Below are 20,635 nucleotides of genomic sequence, written 5' to 3'. Positions count from 1 at the left end.
ATGTATTCAAATTGTGCACACTTTGAATAAAATTACATTTTACTTTTAATACTTTAGCATCTTAGATCGTGAGAGTCAGTAGAAAAAAAATACATAAAATCTTTGCTATGACAACAAGATTAGGGATTTTGCAGTAATGAAGGCAATAAAATAAATTTTATGGATTAATTAATACTTTATTAATTGTGAATAACTTAATTTTCTTTTTCATGGAAACATCACCAACCCAACAACAGAATATCCAGATGCACACAACAATAATTAAATCCAGTCATTAGGTATTTGTTGACTTTCAGTCATACAAGAACCCTACCTTTCCATATATTTTTTCATTTTGTCATTATAAACGTATATTTGTCAAAGTAGGAAGACAGAAAACATCTGTTTATTAGCCTGATTTATAACTTTTTAATATTGAGGCATATGGTATGTAGGCCTCCATTTGTCTTGCCCTGAACCCTGCAAATGTTAGAGGGCAGGTCTGCTCAGATATTTTCATCTTTTTGAAGCTGTTCTCAATAGTACTGGTCTTTTGAACTATTTCTTTATGGTGATTGGTTTAGGTGTAACAGGACTGGATTTTTCCCTCAGGAACGTAATTAATGTATGTTCTCAATAGGTAGTCTGGTTTACAGATAGGGATAAAGAGTAAAAGACAAGGATATTAAGTTCTTTGGTCTCATAATCAGTTTCAAATCAGTATTTTTTGACAACCTACGTGTACTCTTCAATATGCTTCCATATTTTATTCATAATATAGAAAGAGTTACACATGCATTTTAGGAACATGGAATTTTGAAATCAGACAATCCTGAATTTGCATTGTAACTCCACCACTCACTACTAGGGTGATTTATTTCAACTACTTAAGCCTTAATGTCTTGATCAGTAAAATGGTGATGGAAATACACTCATAAGGTTGCACCAAGGACTAGAGATAATACACATAAAGTGCTTAGCAGATAGTAAGCATAAAATAAATAGTTATCATTATAATTTCCACATGTTCCAATTCTTAAATTTTAGTCTGTTCCTTCATTCAATAATCCCCCCTGTTCAAAATCCTTTGAGTGGTTAATGGAGGGGAACAGGGTTGGGAGGTAGGCAAAATGGATGAAGGGGGTCAACTCTATGGTGATGGATGGTAACTAGACTTGTGGTCATGATCACTTTGTAGTGTATAAAGATGTCCAAATATAAAGCTGTACACCTGAAACTTACATACTGATAATTTTCAAAACCCAAAACCCAACCAAACAACTCCTTCATAGCTCTCCACTGCACAGAGTGTACCATCTCATGGCATTCAGCGGCTCCAGTTTGTCCTTCCAGTCTTAAACTCCAGCCTTCTTCCCACCCCACAACCACTTCCCCAAAGACCTATACTTTCCTGCCTCTATGTCTTTATTACCACGATTCCATCTATTTGGATGGCCTCTCATCTTCCAAGGGTCAGTTCAAGTGGCACTTCTTGTGAGAAGTCTTCTCATTTTCCAATTTCAATTAACGTTCTTCTCCTTGTGTTCCCATAGCACTATCTCTGTAGCACTATTAGAAAGCTCATTTCAGTAAGCTTGGTATTATATCAAGTTTTGTGTATGCATCCATCATCTCTGCCCCACTGTCCGCTTCTTCAGGATAGATTGTGTCTTTTTCACCTTTACACCCATGCCTCTCCCCTTCCCACTGCCATGTAACATAGTACTTGGTACAAAGCAGATGCTCTTAATTTTTTAAAATTTGAATTTGTTGAAATCTACTTCAGAGGAATAAAAATAAAATAAAAACTTTAAAAGGTTATTATTCGGATTCTTCAAGTACTGGTGATTCTTGTTCTCATGGTTATGAGATTTTTTTTTTTGATGTTTGTTTTTTAAATGGCATTACTTATACTTCAAAACTGTTTGCTGATTTCCAGGAAAAGCACTTTGTCGAAAAGCACTTCTTATTGACCAACGGAACATTGTGATATATTGTACCACTTAAAAAAACATGCAATTTATGTTAACATATTGGAAAGATTTCAATATTTAGATATTTCAGTGGTTTCAAATGTCCACAAATTCTTTGATATTCCTCCCTTCCAAGGTAGGACCTAAATGTAGGTCCCCTTGAGTGTAGGTTTGACTTAGTGACTCACTTCTCTTCTAAGAAATAGAATAAAGTGGAAGTGATAGTATGTAACTTGGGAAATTAGAACATAAAAATGATCTCTCATGGATCACTCCCTCTCAGGGAAGCCAGCTACCATGTCACGAGGACAATCTAGCTGTTCTATGGAAAGGCCCACGTCGGGGAGTCTCCTGCCAACAGCCACATGAGTGGGCTTAGATTCTCCGGCCCTTTTCGAGCTTTCAGATGACTACAGCCCCAGCAGCCAGGTTGGCTGCAACCTCATGAGAGACCCTGAGCTGGAACCATCCAGCTAAGCTGCTCTCAGATTCCTAACTCTCAGAAACTGTGAGATAATAAATGTTAGTTGCTTTAAATTGGTAAGTTTTGAGGAAATTCATTAATCAGAATAGATAACTGATACAGATATTATAGAAATATTATGAGCATTCTCACTGTAGATATTCATAGTTTTAAATCTATGATCATTAATTCCTGAAAGTGGCAAGAAAATTTGAGGCAGTTACCAAAAGTCATGGTCTGGAACCCACTTTTCACTAACTGCAGTGGATATGACTGTCATTCATTCTGTCAACTAGTTATATAATAAACATGTATTAAATTGTCTGCTATCAGGCAATCACTATTCTAAGCCTTGGAAATACAAAGACAAATAAGATAGGGTGCATGTTTTTAAAGGCTCCAAATTCCACTGTTCTCCACCGTCTTACCCACTGAAACTGATAAAAGGATTGATATCAATCTGAGGAGTCCTACCTAATTGTGTGAAAAGTTATTTAAGAATTATTTTGTGTAATAGAGAAGGAATACGGGTGGAATTCAAGAAAAGGCACTGAGCCAATTATAATTTTAGCAGGTAGGGTCCCACACAATGCCAGGCCTGACAAACAGCTTCAGGCTTTTAAACCAAGGACAGTTGTCTCGGGGTATGTGACAAATGGAGTTTTGTGAAATGGTCTGTCTGCCCGTAGTCTAACACACATAAGAACAATCACTGTCAATAACGCCATCCTCAGGGATGAAGGACAGTGACATCAATAGCAGGGAAAATATTCCATTAGTAAAACATCCCCTAATTAATACTAATCTGTTCCCTGGAAAAGCTGCTTTAGAGAAAAGATTTTTCCCCCTACATGCCAAACTGCTGAGCATTAATTTGGAAAATTTCCCGTTTACTTTCAAGTAATATTAAAAAGCTTCACTTAGCAAAAATTAAAAATGAATCTATTTCTTAGTTCACATAATATATAAAGATGAGATTTTTTTTTTTACAGGCAATGTCAAGTCCTAATTGAGCATATCAGTTAAAAGCAACTAAATTCTATTATTCTCTGAACTGACATTTACTACCCCCTCTTTATCATAAAAATGCATTTATTAAGTACCCAATTGCATGTAATCTTAGGAACTGTAACATAACAACAATGACAGATGTGGCCCTTGTTTCCCTAAACCTTGAAAGCCATGTCAGATAAAATTAGCAGAAAACAAATAAAAAATGCATAAAGAACAGAGAGAATATTTTCATATCAATTCATTTGGGAAACAGTAAGAAATTTTAGGTTCAACTGGAGAACATGAAGCACCTTGAAGGTGACACAACGGTAGTTTACATTATCTGTCAACGAGGATTCATAGACTCAGTAACTCATCAAGCTCTCTCCAGCCTCAGGGCTCTGGTACCTCCTACTATGCATGTTCTCCTCTCGGCCTGGTTTTCAGCCTTTAACCCTTCAGATTTAAAAGCATGTGTTTCTGGGACTTCTCTGGTGGCGCAGTGGTTAAGAATCCACCTGCCAACGCAGGGGACATGGGTTCGATCCCTGGTCCAGGAAGATCCCACATGCCACGGAGCAACTAAGCCCGTGTGCCACAACTACTGAGCCTGTGCTCTAGAGCCCACGAGCCACAACTACTGAGCCTGTGAGCCACAACTACTGAAGCCCACGCGCCTAGAGCCCGTGCTCCTCAACAAGAGAAGCCACTGCAATGAGAAGACTGCGCACCACAGCAAAGAGTAGCCCCTGCTCGCTTCAACTAGAGAAAGCCCACACGCAGCAACGAAGACCCAACACAGCTGAAAATAAATAAATAAATAAATAAAAAATAAAAGCATGTGTTTCTTTCTCAGGGAAGTGCTCCTTGACTTCCCCCAAATAATATCACATTTTCTTAGTATGCAACCCTTTCCTTAACCTTATTTATCATGCTTCATGGTTCCCTTAATAACAAAGATACGCTCATCCTAGTACCTAGGCATTCTCTGTCCCATCACCTTTCCTTACTATTACTTGTTACAGAACACAAATAAATATTTATATCATTATTTCACGAACACATGACTGTAAGTTTCATGCAGTATGGGGGGGGGGTCTCTTTTCTTCTCCTCTAGTGCCTGGCACATTGTAGGTATATAATACAGATGTGAGTATATGAATAAACGAATAAACAGTACAGTGTGTGTCCAGAGCTTGAGCTCTCAAGTTAAACATACTTGGGTACAACCCAAATTCTCACTATCCAGTTATGTGACCTTTGGCATGCTTTTTTCCTCTCTAAGATTCAGTTTCCTCATGGGTAAAATGGAGATAATAATAGTAGTTTCCTCACATGGCTGTCATGAGTTTAAATGAGAAATACGTACAATGTATTTAGCTTGAAAGCTGGCATAGAATAAGCGCTTATTATTATTGTTGTTGCTGTTATTGTCATAACTGTCTCATGACAAACTTAATTCTCCAATTTTTCTCTCTTGGTCAGCAGGGTAGGGGAGAAAGGACTTCTTGCTAAGCTTCTGGACAGCTTAGTCTTGATCACTTACGGTTTCCTGTCACCTTGGCTGCCTGGCTCACTCCCAGTGGCATGAGCTAAATTCACCCACACCTCTCAGCCACGGCTGGGCTGCATTCTTATTTTCCTACAAGTCTTTCTAGACCTACTTCTTTGATTTATCTACTTTTATCTTTTGTGACAGCACCCAGTTTCTAGGATCCAGCATGGTTTCTCTGAAGGGAAATGAATTCATACTCAAAAATGGTTCCACTCTCCTGACTTCCGAACACTGTCCCCAGACCAACCACATACCCCCTGACTTTCAGGATGACTTCCTGCCCCAACTAGGACAGTATCTGCCAGGAAAGTGGATGGCTACTGTCCCCCATCCCTTGGGACATTTTAGCTTTGGGGACAAACAAGTTTAGTCACTGACGCTGAGGAAGGCCTCATGCAAAGAGAGGGCTCGCTTGCTCAGTCAGCCGGACCAGACCAGACCAGACAAGCCTGATTTGCCTGAAGGTCCTGGCTCCCGGACCCTCACTGTATTTATAAGTCTTAACAGTGTAACTGTGAATTCCATTCGGGTGATGTTGCTTCTGGCTGGCACGTGGCCACGGTTTCCGTCGTTCACAAGCAATTTTGAGGCCTGCTGATATGGGCATGGAAAGCACTGGGCTCTCTTTTATGTAACCGTGTGCATGCATTCTCTTGTAAGGTTGTTTTGGATATCTTTTACATTTATTAAATATTTTCTGAAAATACAGCTACTTCCAGCTGAAAAAAAAAGGGTTTTCTCTTCTCTCGCCTCCCAAGATATTGCTTTGCAGAACACTCTATAAAAATAAAGAGCTTTTTACTGAGTTCAGGATTTAAACAAAGACAAAGAAAAAGCAGTTTCTAAGCAGAAAAATCCAACAAAGACTTTACTTCTTACCAAATAACTTAAGAATGTCTGAACAAAAACATCCCAAACCTGGCTAGTGCCAGAATTTCTCAGATAAGTCAACAGAGGAGAAAAACACAAATCTAACCCCAAAGCACTAAGAAACCTATGAATGGCAAGAAGAAAACAATAGGAAGTTGAAAAAGTTGTTAAACACTTAAAGAATCAAATTGTAACTGTTTCCTAGAAAGAGCAATTATACCTCAGAGTGTTTCTTAATTAAGTTCTTTTGGAAGCAGCAGGGAAGATCCTACAGGGGTCCCACCTGCTCCTCCAGGAGGTCTTCCACAACCCCATGGACTGCAGGCATCCCTCTGGACCGCCACTCTCTTCTTAGAAGCTCCTCCATCCCATAATGCCTTGTGTATCATGTCATAAAGCATTTCTCACCATGTGTCTAGTCTTTTGACCTAGACTGTAAGCAACCTGGGTGTAGAATATAGACTTCTATTTGCCTTATCCCCACAGCACCTACCATGATGCCTTGAACACAAGAGATCAATACACATGAATTGATTAACTCACTTAAGAATTCACAAATGTTTTCTTCAAACCAATAGAGAATAAAAACCTGAAAGAGTGCTTCATTTCATTATACCAAGAAAAAAGTAGAATCTGCTATTCCAGAAATTTTAAATTATTTGGGGTATTTATTCAATTTTTGGAGAGACTGTGGAATCTTTGGGCTGCAAAGAAATATAGCCACTTGGTGTTTACTTTCATATAACATTCTATCTTGCAAAATCAAAGCTAGATATCAAAGGCAGAAAAGTGGATGTGGATATGGAAAACACAAATTTATTTGCTGTATTATTTTGGTATCCTAGAATCAGAGAAATCTTTTCTTAAAAAGGAAAATATTATACTCAGCATACAAATGTTATTCTTATCAGCAGTTGGCAAGTTTTCAAAATTGTTATCCTCAATAGGACAAGGTGAAAATTGAAACAGCTTCAAAAAACATTTTTAATGAAATCTGGTCTGATTAATGAAAGATTTTCTACCATATGACTGTCCTTTGGTCCCATTTTTAGAAAGAAAATCTTGTGCTATTTAGAATATGGATATGATAACATTTGTGCAAAAATTTCTCGTTTACAAAAATACATCAAAATGCATTAAAATATTTTTTCAAAGATTTATACATTTTGTTCTTTCAAATACATACATATAGTTATACATATCTGTACATATTGATTCTCAGTTTAAAGGCATTATTTCACTTAATGCTCTTTTAAAGATTTACACATATTGTTCTTTCAATGATTTATGCATATTTCTTTTAAATTTAGGAAACTGAAGTAGTTAAAATGTTGGAAGAACAGAACTGCATCTCATTTATCTTATGGCATCCTATATGTAGAGATTACGACTAGATTATACTAGCTCTCTTTCTTCAAATGAGTAAATGAATACACAGAGATGTTAATTATTTATTAAAAAGCATAGAGGGACAACTGCCTCTTGGATTTTCTGATTTTCAAGACTGCTGACATCAGATTATGTTGATTCTGTTTTGGTCGATCTGAGATCTATAGAGTCCCCGGGTTCTCTTATTTCATTCATGTATACATTTGAGGATGGCTGTCAGGAAATGAGTTGATACTAAGCTTAATATGTTGTGATGTCTATAGATGTGACACTTGCCTAATTGACACCCTACCTCTTTACCCAGATAAGGACTTTGTAAGAGATCATCATATTCACTTCTGCACTTCCTTCCTTATTTAATGTTCTCATGGTCACATGAGTTCAACAAATGCTCAAATCCTGAACTACATTTCCATGTTTAGTAAATCAGGAAATAGTGAAAGATGTGCCTTGTGACTTTCATTCCAAACTTAGATTAGGCATGAGTATTTAATGATGAGTGAATGGTCATGAATGAGAAAGATGTCAAGATTTTAATAATCTGAATTGATATCTAAAACAATTTATCATAAAAACTGCATATGTAAGGGATTTAAATCAATACATTTCTCTCTCAGTGAAAATTCTCCTGATCTCCGCAAGTAAAATCAATTATTTCCTCTTTAATGTCTCAACATTGTTCTCATCATAGCACCCAAAACACATTATTGTACTTCTTTTACACACCTGTCTTTTAAATATGAAGTTTCTAAGGAAAGGCACTGTGTTTTACTCACCTCTGTACCCCTATTAACTTCAAAAATGCTGAAACATAGTGGATACTAAATATGCTTGTTTCTTAAATTCTGAATAAATAAATGTTTGTGCAGTCTATGCCATTAAGCATTTTGTACTGGAGTGGGGAGATGATCAATCATTCAATATTTAGTGGTACCTACTGTAGGAGGTAAAGGAAGGCAACAGTGAGATGTACCCTGAGGAATTAGAGGTTACAGAAATGAGATTTCCCTACATACAATGGATCATAGCAGAGATGAAAAAAAAAATCAAATGCAAGAGACTAAGACTTGACAGGAAACTAATAACCAGCTCTATTTAAGATCTTAAGAAAAAATTTGCCAGTAGGAAAGAAGGTTGGTTGCTCATACCTAGGATCGTTGAGAAAGTCACAGGGGATTCATTCATATAAGCACTGTCTAGTGTCCAAGCTTATCCCACCAAAGGACACCACCTACCCAGTTCTATGTGCAGGTATATCCTTATGGTAAAAATATATCACCAGTGTTCTTGTTCTAATCCTTTGAACATTTAAATAATTTGATTAGCCACTCTTGCATTGATTCCACGCTCACCAAGAGTTCTGATGGTTATTATGGAACTCACATAGCTTACTCAAAGGTAAACGATGCATTCGCCTGAGAACTTGAGTGTCTAGTTACACTAGTTTTCATGTTGAAAACGAATAAACTGGCATTCTAATCAGCCTCTGTGAATCAGGTGAAGATGAGTTTGCCTTGGTTGATGTAGCAACACGTGGTATCCTGACATTCTAGTCATTGTGCTTGTGGGTCTGAGGGCCAGAGTTTGATTTTAACAAACCCTCCAAGCTGATTCCTCCCTGTGGGAGCTTGTGGCCTTCCCTAGGCATCACACCTCTGACTCCCCGTGAGCCACCTGCCTTTTCTTCAAACAGCTGCACAGATGATGTGCTTAACACTGTGCTTCAAACCACCAGAGAGTGACCCAAAATAATATGTAATTAAGTGAGGAATTGTTTGGCACAAAATGAAAGTGCTACACAAATTCCAAATGAGTAAGGATCCTTGTGGTGGGCAATTATCCAAGGAGAGATTCCTAAAGGCCTATGGTCTTAAGAGAGGGACTTGATGTCTGGGTAGGATGTAGGTGGGTGGAAAGGAGGGGAAGGGAATTTCTAACAGGAGGACGTGGATCCACAGATGTAGAGGCCAGAACGCTGAGTCACGTTATTAGAGCATGAGAACTACAGATTGGTCAACAGGCCATCTCTTTACCCCCTTTTAATAAAACCTGGAGATTGATGAGAAAAGAAATAACTTGAACTGTAAGCATTAATAAAACAAAACAAAATCAAATCAAACCCAACATCCTATTATGTGCCTAGTTTCAGAAGGATATTAACCTCTTAATTATTTGCTTGTAAAAACCAATTTTTTAATGCTATCATTTATGCAATGAGAACATTTATATGAACTTTTAAAGCAAACTGAGAAGAAAAAAAGTAATAGCCACCATCAAAAGAAAAGCAAGTTAGAATATTAGGGTTATTTTTTATCCCAAATTTATTTTCGAGACTAACACAACCACAGGAAATGAGCGAGGCATTACAGTAGTTATTTCCTAATAAAAGGAACTTTAAAATAGATAACTTTCTTTTTAATTACTCCCCGAATAATTGTTACACATAGATAAAACTATTAGCTTTGAAAATGCAACATGTATAGTGGGGAAAATTTATATATGTATGTGCTTTCCTCCATTCTTTATAATACTGAAGGGAAGAAGGAAATGAAAAAGAACTAAAATTATTTTCTCCCAGATCAATCTTGACAGATCACCCTATTCCTCTGCCACATTAGTGTTCAGTAGGAGGAAAAGAGGAAAGTGAAAGCAGCAAAGAGGAGGAGGAGCAAGGGGGAACAGGGGGAGGCAGGAAGAAAGTAAGGAGCTGGCTGCACCTGCTCAGATGCAATGTGGCAGGTGGGCCTCAAAATAAGAACTCGAGCCCCTCTCTCCCTTCCTTGCCTCAGTCAACACCACCTCCATCCTACTCTGTGTGTCTTTCCATCCACCATTTAAATCATGCCTCTGGATTGAGACCAGCAAAAACAACATAATTCCTAAAGGATCACTTTTCACACATATATGTGTATGGAATAGAAGAACCCTGTAAATTGGCTTTAGTAAAGGTACGTTCAACTAACTGAACCCACCAAGGATGTCATAGGACACTGAACCCTCCAAAAAGTTGCAATGGAAATGTGGTTTTCATTCCAGGTCAGCTATTGTTTTACTTTTTGGGTTTTTTTTTTTTTTTTAATTGAAGTATAGTTGATATACAATATTAAATAAGTTACAGGTATATAATATAGTGATTCACAATTTTTAAAACATTTTTAGTTATTATAAGATACTGGCTATATTTCCTGTGTCATACAACATAGCCTTGTAGCTTATTTTATACCTAATTGTACCTCTTAATTCCCTACCCCTACCTTGCCCCTCCCCCACTTCCCTCTCCCCACTGCTAACCACTAGTTTGTTCTCTATATCTGTGAGTCTGCTTCTTTTTTGTTATATTCACTAGCTTGTTATATTTTTTAGATTCTACATGTAAGTGATATCATACAGTATTTGTCTTTCTCTGTCTGACCTATTTCCCTTAGCATAATCAGGACAGCTATTGTTATAGATGTAGGTAACCCCTCTGATTCGCCGCCTAAAGATCTCTGTCTCTGTCTCTCTCTCCCTCTCTCTCTCCCTCTCTCCTTCTGTCACACACACACAAAAGTACACACACATTTGCACACACGTGCAAACTTAAGAAACTTCAACATTTCTCTGTTCCAAGAGAAATTTTACATAAAAATATAGGGATCTTTTAGAAAAACTTCATTTTCATTTCATCTGCTGTTAAACTGGGAAACTCTTTGGAATCCTGTTTCTGAAAAAGAGATATATGCTTAGATTTTAAGAGATTACTCGTGTTAACAAAATCCAACAGTGATAATAGAAGACCTCTGTGGTGAATGTATTTAACTTCTGAAAGGCATATAAAAACATAAATCTTCCACATTTAAGTGGAACAATAGTGACATAAGAACGATCCTGAAGAATGACTCTTCAACACTTTGAAAGTCCCATAAACAATATTCTCTCAGGAAAGCTATAAAAAGAGTCAGTTTTGCCTGAGTCAGAGCAATTTTATCTAACTAATTGCACCCTCTGGACCTTTGAAAAACTGACATTCTCCATGACAGATCAAATTTGGATGTGGCTCATAAAGAAGCTCCCAAGGAGACTTTCATGCTTATTTTCCTCCTTAAGATCTAGAGCAAGGGTTGGCAAACCATGGCCTGAGGGCCAAATTTGGCCCACTGACTGATTTTGTAAATAAAGTTTTATATAGACACACTCTTGTTTACATATTGTCTTTGGCTACTTTCGGGTACAGGGACAGAGCTGAGTGGTTCTGACAATTACCATATGGCTTACAAAGTCTAAAATATTTGCTCTCTGGCCCTTAACAGAACAAGGTTTGCTGTCTCCTGGTCTGGAGGAATTTGCATCACTCCTTTAGACTGAAAGTCAGGATACCTGGATTTTAGACTTCATCCTGCCAGTAAACTGCTATCTGACCTTGGGCAAGTAATCACTTCCCTCAGGGTTGACTTCTTATCTATAAAAGATGGAGGGTTAGCCCAGGTGATCATCTATTCCTTATTAATTCCTTCTAAATGTCTGTGTTCTTAGGGGTTAAGACCTTTCCTTATAATATGATATTTTAAAGAAATCCAAATCAACTTAGAAGAAGTCTTTCTTCAAAACCCCAGTTTGCAGTGAAATGTTTCACATCATTTCAAGCATTTAACAACCAAGCGATACCTCCTTGCTACTGTATCATGGATAAGCCAGAAAGCTGCAGATTAGAGCTGGAAAGAGAATGTAAACAGCAGTAAAATCTGTTTTAGACAAGGCAGTACATCTGGCCCACACTTTCCTAGAACAGATGCACCGCACTGCTTGTGCCAGATATGAATGCTCTTTTCGGTTGTGCTTTTGGTAAGTGAGCGCCCTGTGCTGCAGGTCTGGGATCCTGAGGGAAATGGCAGGAGTCCTCACACCAAAAGAGCACTTTGCATTGATGACAAAAGCAAAACTTCTTTGTTTCAGTAAGAATGAGGCTGTGCACTGTCAGAGCTTGAGTGCTATGGGCATATTCTACTTTATCCAATTTCCCTCTAGACACAAGACAGAAGGATACAAAATTAATGAAACGATGGTAGAGCAAGAATAGTCTCCTCTCTTCCAAACTCTCCCCAACAACTAAATGAACTTCTGCGACTGCTGTCTTGACAGAATAAAATACTTGAGATATTGTGTTACCCTAAAACCCCAAACACCTGAAGTGCTTTTAAACAGAGAGCAGAAAAGGCATTAGATCTCAATGCTAATGACAATGATTTTAAAACCAGCAGGACTGTTATCTTTAAAATAAACATTTTTCTCCCATTTCTTTTCTGCCTGGAAAATAAAGGTGTTTGCAGGTATCGTTGCACCTCTAAACCAGAAATGATTGGTTCTTGGTCTCCATAGCAGGGGATTTTGAATAAGAATAAGCACATATGGAACTTAGAAAGCATAATGAATGCTCACTCACTTTGAAACACTGTGTTTCAAAACAGAAAGAAGTGCCTAACAAATGGGAGAGTTTTTCCAAACCCAAAGAGTACCAACCCTACAAATAACAGAGCTTGGCTACCAGCATCTCATCCACATCCTCTAAGGGATACTGAGTTCTCTGCATTTACCACACATTATAGAGTTTAGCTGGCACCTTTGTTTTCCATAGTGCCTTTCTTTGCAAGAAAAAGACACTAGTGCACCGTCCATCATTTCTGCTAGATCATCTTCCCAAATCCCCAAGAACAGCACTATCTGCTTTTCTCTCTCTCTCTTAGACAGAAACCTCTGAACTGGATGCTAATATTCTGCAGACCAAGCAAGAGCCAAAATGGATTTTAAAAAATCTAAGCTGGCATATCTGCATCAGTCTAAGGAGTTTCAAAGGAAGAACTGCAACGTTAAGCTGATTAGCGGAGCTGCGGCTCTCCCTTGCCCCCGCCCCTCCCCTGAGCTCTATATTTTACTTTACCTTCTCTTCTTGGCCAGTCAGTGTTTTTCTCATCCTCTCAGATCCTGCTTAAGTCCCATCTCTGACCACACTTCTCTTGAGCCCTCATGATGCTTTGAACATAGAAGGGGCTTATAAATTTTGTTGGTTTGTTTTGAGAGTCTTCCTAGATGGCCTCAGCCCATGTTGATCTCTACCTTCTTTTAACTCCTTTGAGGTTTACTGTCTCTCCCACGCAATTAACACCTTATTATCCTCAGCTCTAAGAGCCTGGACCACATAATACATTTCATTTCTTCTTTATAACTTTTTCATGTGAGTTGGTTTTCTTTCTCCAATTAGATTGTCAGCTCCCCACAGATGAAGCTGTTTTCCATAATATCTAGTAAACTGTTAGGCACATAGAAAACAGCCAATAAATACTTTTTTTTTTCAATCAATAGCAGCAGTTTTTACATGGCTTGAAAGGTTACATAGCTTGCCAGTTGTGTTGTGGGCGACTACAGGTCAAACTTTTATATCAGAAACAGCAATAAGGTGTGGAAACCCCCAAATGGGATAATTTTAATAAATATATATGGAATACCAGGGCCAAATGAAAGGGACCATTTCAGTCATTACTTGCAGGGTGGAATATATAAACACATAAAAGAACAGCTAAGTAAACGAGGAAGGATATGTATAGAATTCACTCATAGTAAGAATATGAAATTTAACTAATTGATCAAGTACAGGCCAAAATGGTTACAAAACTTAACAATTCATTCCTTCATTCATTAATATAATAATCATGCACTGAGTCTGGCTATGCATATAACCCATTTGGAAAACGACATAGTCTTTTACAGTACATCCAGTTTCTTCAAAGCTCACAGATTTCCACAGTTTACACCTGCCCATTGTTTAGAATGCTGCTGCAATGAAAGGAAACTGCTAAGCTAATGTTTATTTCAACAAACACTTTATTTGGATGCATCCTGACAACTCAAACATCTGTTTTAACTAGAAACATCAATCGAGTCGACTTACTACATTGATAAAATTGGGAAAATTGCTCAGTATTCTGCTCTGTTCTGCTTGTATGGACACAGCCTAATGCTTTCCATGCCACAAAATTAGTACTTAAGTGGTTAAAGGAACCGGGGGAGCTTTTGTATACTCCACGCCACCTGTGCTCTAAAGAGAATTAGGCCTGAAATACCCAGCTCCGAGGACAAGCTTGTTTCATTAATATGGAGGAGACAAGAAAACTGTTACTTAAAACAGTTGGATTATAAAGTTTGATTTAAGCATTTCACGCTAGGACACCTCACATAAGAAACCAGTGACGGGTCTGTATAAAGGAAAACAGCAGCATTAGGCTCATCAGACACAAAACAAAACTGAGCCAAAGAATATTTGTGTTATGTTTCAAGTCAAATAGCACATTCTTTACTTCCAAGTGAGAGAAGATTTATTTTTTCTGTAAGTGGCTAACCTCTGGAAATAATTTGAGAGACCAGAGAAAAAGAACTCAATTTTGAATGAAATCACCATTGTGAGTCCAAGCCTGGTTGTCTCTGCAGTGGTATTTCCACAACGGCTGTGGTTGTCATTGTTCCAAACTACCCCCCAGAGAAGTTTAAGTTCAGCTCCTGGATCAGTAACTCTTTTTCCAACATTAGGTGTCATCGTAGCTATTATCGCTGTAGACAAGATTTCCATTTTAGATATGATATGTCGAGATGTGCTTGCTAATGTTTTTTTTTTTCTTTTTTAAATTTTATTTATTTATTTATTTTTGGCTGCGTTGGGTCTTCGTTTCTGTGCGAGGGCTTTCTCTAGTTGCGGCAAGCGGGGGCCACTCTTCATCGCGGTGCGCGGGCCTCTCACTGTCGCGGCCTCTCTTGTTGCGGAGCACAGGCTCCAGACGCGCAGGCTCAGTAGTTGTGGCTCACGGGCGTAGTCGCTCCGCGGCATGTGGGATCTTCCCAGACCAGGGCTCGAACCCGTGTCCCCTGCATTGGCAGGCAGATTCTCAACCACTGTGCCACCAGGGAAACCCGCTAATGCTTTTTGGTCCCAGCTTTATTAAGATGTAACTGACACATAACATTGTGTGTGTTTAAGGTGTACAACAGAATGATCTGATAGACGTTTATACCGCAGAATGATTACCACAGTAAAGTGAGCTAGTACATCCCCACCTCAGATAGTTAACCATTTTTTGGTGTGTGTGTGTGTGGTGAGGACATTTAGGATTTACTCCTAGCAACTTTTTTTAAAAATTTATTTTACTGAAGTATAGTTGATTCACAATGTTGTGTAAAGTGCAACTTTCAATATGCATTACAGTATTGTTAACTATAGTCACCATGTTGTACATTAAATCCCCAGAATGTATTCATTTTATAACTAGAAGTGTGTACCTTTTGACCACTATCACTCTTCTCTCACCTCCCCAGCCCCCGGCAACCCCCAATCTAGTCTCTGTTTCTATAAGTTCGGTCGTTTAGATTCCACATATAAGTGAGATCATACAGAATTTGTCTGCTAATGAACCAGAAACTACTAGAAGAGGTAAGTCAAGAAATGTGACTTATTCAAGTGTCTGGTATGAACAGAGTCAGTCAGATAACGAACTTGTTCACGAAATGGGGTAGAATATTATTGAGTCACTGATGGAATACAGCTGATGGAAGCTTCTTGGAGAAGCCGAACTAAGTGGGAAAGAATTTAACTAGGGCTTTGCTGAAGGGTCATTATCCAAAGGAATAAGTAGCACCTTTGGGCTTCAGGAGCCTGTGGAGAAAACAGAGAATGCAGAGGTACTGTGGCCCAAGTCCAAGTCAGAAACAGCACGTGACACCAGGACTAGACTTCAGAGGCACAGACTGGCCAGCCAGGGGTGAGGCAGGCTGACACAACTACAACTGCGATGAAAGACATAAATCATGCTAACATCTTTAAGACTGTCAGAACTGATTTACTGACTACTCAAGCTCCCACACTTGAGCACACTGATATGGTATGGCCCAATTCTTCTGACTTGCCGTAACTAAGTGCTGTGCTATTCTTTCAATGGCTGGCAGGCAGTGTCAGGTTTGGATGATTTGATACATTGGAAGGAGACAGGAAAGGCTTTAGATAGCAGCTCACTGGGGTAAATTTTCTTCCTTCTCCCGGGTGGTGGCAGTGGAGGAGGTGGAAGTGAATAGCTGTTGACCCCTATTGGAGGAGTCATTGCCAGCGCTATCATTTCTCTGGGGCAGCTCTCTTCAGAAAGTCCAGCACAGAGTGATGCAAACGCTTTGGCTGTTTTGGCCAATTTCAGAGTGAAGGCAGATTCCTGGGACAGAATAAAGAACTTTCAAAGTTTTGGTTTTCCTGAAAACTGAGGCCATGCATAATGTGATTATACTTTTTCAAGGTTAAGAATTTATACTTAGTGTGAACTGATAACACCCTGAGTTTCTTTTATGTTTTTGAATTCAAGGTACAGGGGAATCAAAAAAAAAAAAAGTGAAGTCACACATCCTGGTTTCAAAATTCTAGGGCTACCACTTATAAGCGGTCCACACAGAGTCTGTTTTTTATCATACGAAAATGGAATAATGGCACCTACATCTCACAGCGCAAGGGTCATGTCATAGAGCAGAATGATGGTCAACGATGCAGATATACCAGTAAGTTCTGGAATATTAGTATTCCAGAACTCACTCCCTGACCCCTCCCACAGCTATGCTGACCCGCTCATGTCCTCTTCACATTTCTGAGCTGCAGTTTTCTCATTGGTAAAATAGGAAAACTACTGATTCTGAACAGAGTGGTCGTGGTGATCAATTGAGATTAAGGGAGTGTTTCTTGTTATTATAAGCTTCACAGACATCATCATCAGTTACATTGTATGAGGACATATTAACCAGTAACTTTTTTCTTTGTTGATATATAGCAGTTTGATTTATAATCTACATTAAAGACCAAAGCTAAACAAAAGCTAAGGGTCTGTGCCTTAGAATGCTAAATCACCCTTAAAATAAACCACTTGGAAAACTCGATTAGCTGTTCAGTTTTATACTGTGATTATTCTTTCCCCATGTTTTCCTCACAGACAAAAAAATAGAAAATTTGGTTTGTTTTTCACAGTATTAAGAAAAGTTGATGAACTGTCTGTGTCCGTGTTATATATTTAGTGGATTTATTATTATTTTTGCAATGCTTTGGCACAGCTTAATTTTAGATGCAATTACCACATTATAATCTTGGCAAAACTCACTGTTCCAAATGATGCTCTGATGTACAAATGAGTCTTCCTACTAAATGAAAGCTGCCAAGGGGAAGGTACCATTATAATATATAAAAATGAAGTCTCACTGAAGCGCAGAATAACTATAAATTTCATTTCAAAGGCATATACTCAAACTAAAAAGAAGTTACAATTAAGATGTCTAATTCTCCTGAAATAACCCTCTAATATATAATAATTCACTGTAGTGTACGCAGGCAGCCTGGATCAAACAGCATCTCCCTACACTGTGAACTAGAAACTACTATTAGACTCTAATGTGTTGAAATATTTCTGCCACTTTTTTCAGAATATGAAGATAAACACTGTTTGTGTGGTCAGAAGATTCTGGAATCATTTTATCACTGACACCATAAGTTGGTGTGAAGTAAACTTTTTATAAGTGTGAGTGCTTATAAATGTCTTCTGTAACTTACAGTATTTTCCTTAGCTCTGCCTCACCATAATACCATACATGGACTTTCCAACATAAAGGGTTTCTTGCTTTGGTAGAGAAACCAACTTTGAAATGAGGACTTTTAGGACTTATTATCTACTAGATGATCCTTCTGGGCAGATAAATGTATTGCTTTTCCTTCCAATATCTGCTGGATATTGATTCAATCAATACAATTGATACAACAGCATTTTTGAAACAACACTGATGACTACTGCAGTGGTTCTCAACAGGGGGTGATTTTGCCCCCCTACCCCAAGATATTTGGCAACATCTGGGGACACTCTTGCTTGTTATAACTGGAGAGAGGAGGCCTACTTGCAGCTCGTGGACAGAGTTCAGAGACGCTGCTAAACATCCTACAATGCACAGGACAGCCCCCCGTACAAAAGGGAAATTATCCAGTGCAAATTCTCAACAGTGCCGAGGGTGAGGAACCCTGTCCTTTGGGGTTTGTATCTCAGTCTGACAACTTAACAGGTATTGCCCCTCAACACTTGCTGCCTGATTCAGTATCCTTGGGACAGCGATCGTTGTGAAGGTCAACATAAGAGCCGTTCATTTCCGGCCAGGATCCCATAAACAACACCAGAACACAGATCCAGACCAATGGGCTCTTAGTTTGTTTCAGGTTAAGTTCGTGGAATTTACTTTGAAGTTCTAGTTTTGCTTTGTTCAATCATTTTCGAAAGTATGTAAGTATCATGCTGGTTTAGTTCATTAAGACTATTTTTGGACGTGTTTTAGTTCAGTTACAACCTTGATCGTTGGGTTTTGTTCAGTTCAGGGTGCAGCCCATTCGTGCCATTCTGGCTTTGGCTATGGTTACTTGGTTTACGGCCTGGCATTAGTGCCCATGTGAGTGTGCCTGAGCAGAAAGCTGTGGCTCATCACCACCGATGGCCACAGAACCTTCTGGACTCCAAAGGACTTAATTTGCTCTTCACTTTGTTTTGCAGGACGACTCAATAATGCAAGCACCAAACCAAGAGTTTTTAGCATGCACTGACTCCCCACTTTCTGTTGCATGGTATAAAATTATAAGACTTCACTAAGAGAAGTAGCTTATTTCATATTACATTTATGAAAATGTACAAGAGTCTCAGTGTTTTCAAGTTTTCCTGAAACTGTTTACTTGAGTACACTGTGAAGAAAAAAGAAAGGAAAAAAAGTTCTTAAAAAATCTCCAGGGGTTTAAAAAAAAGCCCATTTACCCTTATTTTGCAATGGCCCTGGTTGTGAAATCATCAGACTGAAAAATACTGGAGGAGTGTTGAGGGTGGATTCTAGTGACAAGATTTCCTTAAGGCTGTAAACAAACTAAATTCATTAAGAGACAGCAACAGAAGTGGCAGACTTCACCATAAAATGGGGAACACATTTTCTGGCTGAATTATAGATACAGCACAAAACACAGTTGTTTCATTTTTTAAAACCTCAGTTTCTGCAGGCTGAAACAGAACATTTCAATTGGCTCAGTTCATGAAAGACATCTGCACCTGTTCACAAAACAGCTTAAAGAAAAAAAATCTGCACGAAGGATTTTAACTTATACAGACAGTAAGGAATAGCCTCTGGTCCACAAGCACCCATAAAGGAGGAGAAGTATGAAGCAAAGGGCATCATAATTTTTTTTTTTTTAACTACCAATAAATAATCATCTAAGATCTGCTTACAGCATTATTTCAGTTTTACCTGTGGCAGCTCCACTTGCCTGTTCTGGTTGTATGTTAAAAAGCTAGGCGATTAAAATTCAATTATGTGGGTTTTTCTTTTATGTAGCCTAGGGTTGAATGAATTACTGGCAGGAAACTTTAGCTCATGAATTCAATCAAAAATCCTTTCATTTGTCAGAGCCACTTCCTGCCCTTCTCCTTTAAACATCTGCTTCTCCAGTTCAGGGAGAAAACACTCTCTCACTCTCTTTCGCTCTCTCTCTCTCTCTCTCCACCCCCCCCCCCCTTTCTTTGTTAAAATAATAAGCAGTCACCAAAACTTCCCTTGCAAAAGTTACAAATTCTCTCTTAGACTTACACTTGCTCCCAGTAGAGTTTATTTAATATATCTTTAATAGCTTCCTTGTATTCCTCTCTTCCTTTCCGCTTTAAATTCTGGAAAATCTCAAGCTGACAAAAGAAGACATTTTTAAAATGCGAACCTTCGCAGGGATAAGCCCCGGCCCGTCTCCGGGCCAATGAGATGGAAGCAAAGCAGCCAGGCGGGGGAGGAGGACAGGCTGTCGGGAATTGCTTGCACTCCTTAAATGGCTGGCACTTCCTGCCAGAAAAGGCCAGCTCTGCACAAACAGAAATAGGGTGGAAAGAAAACAGGAGGAGTTGCTCAAGTTCAAAACAACGTGCGCGTGTCCACGCGCGCGCCGAGCGCGATCCTAGCCGCGCGGCGCGGGCCTCGCCAAAACATCGCCCAAGGAGCCCACGGCCCTTTCTCATCAGCCTCAGGCTGGTGTTTAGCCCACGCCGCCGAGAAGGCGGACCCAGATGTTGAAGTTAGGAGAAAAGTGGAAAGTGCCTACTGAGCAGCCAGCCTTCTCTGAGCACAGAGAAGTCCGTCAGTGGCCCCGGGCGCCCTCCCTCTGCGCCTACAGACTTTCTCTTTGGGAAACTGACTCAAGGGCAGACCTCAGTGGCGTATTCTTTTGCCTAAAAGATCATGCTGTTTCTTCCTCACGAAGTCTAGAGTGAAAATCAGTAAAACCTGGGCGCTGTGATGCCTAATGATCGCAACCCTATTAAAGACCTTTAAAAATAATGATCACCCCCTTTTGTGAATATCGGTGTC

At 39.0% G+C, this 20,635-nt stretch overlaps 1 protein-coding gene and 1 long non-coding RNA gene across 3 annotated transcripts in view; one reads left to right on the top strand and one right to left on the bottom strand.

Moving 5' to 3' along the window:
• MAML2 (mastermind like transcriptional coactivator 2) overlaps positions 1-20,635 on the bottom strand; it is a 365,379-nt gene that overhangs the window by 249,591 nt on the left and 95,153 nt on the right. The gene's annotated exons all lie outside the window — the stretch shown is intronic.
• Positions 1-20,635, top strand: part of LOC309636718 — an 84,957-nt gene that overhangs the window by 47,460 nt on the left and 16,862 nt on the right. Inside the window, exon 2 of the long non-coding RNA XR_014250172.1 lies at positions 1-20,635. This exon is cut by the window's left edge and continues 7,561 nt beyond it; it is cut by the window's right edge and continues 16,862 nt beyond it. This is a non-coding gene — a long non-coding RNA (uncharacterized lncRNA).

This window comes from Balaenoptera physalus, assembly GCF_965194825.1.
Source record: "Balaenoptera physalus genome assembly, chromosome: 10".
NCBI lineage: Eukaryota > Metazoa > Chordata > Mammalia > Artiodactyla > Balaenopteridae > Balaenoptera > Balaenoptera physalus.
Note: the sequence above shows the minus strand (reverse complement) of the source record. Positions and strands in the feature narration are given on the sequence as shown.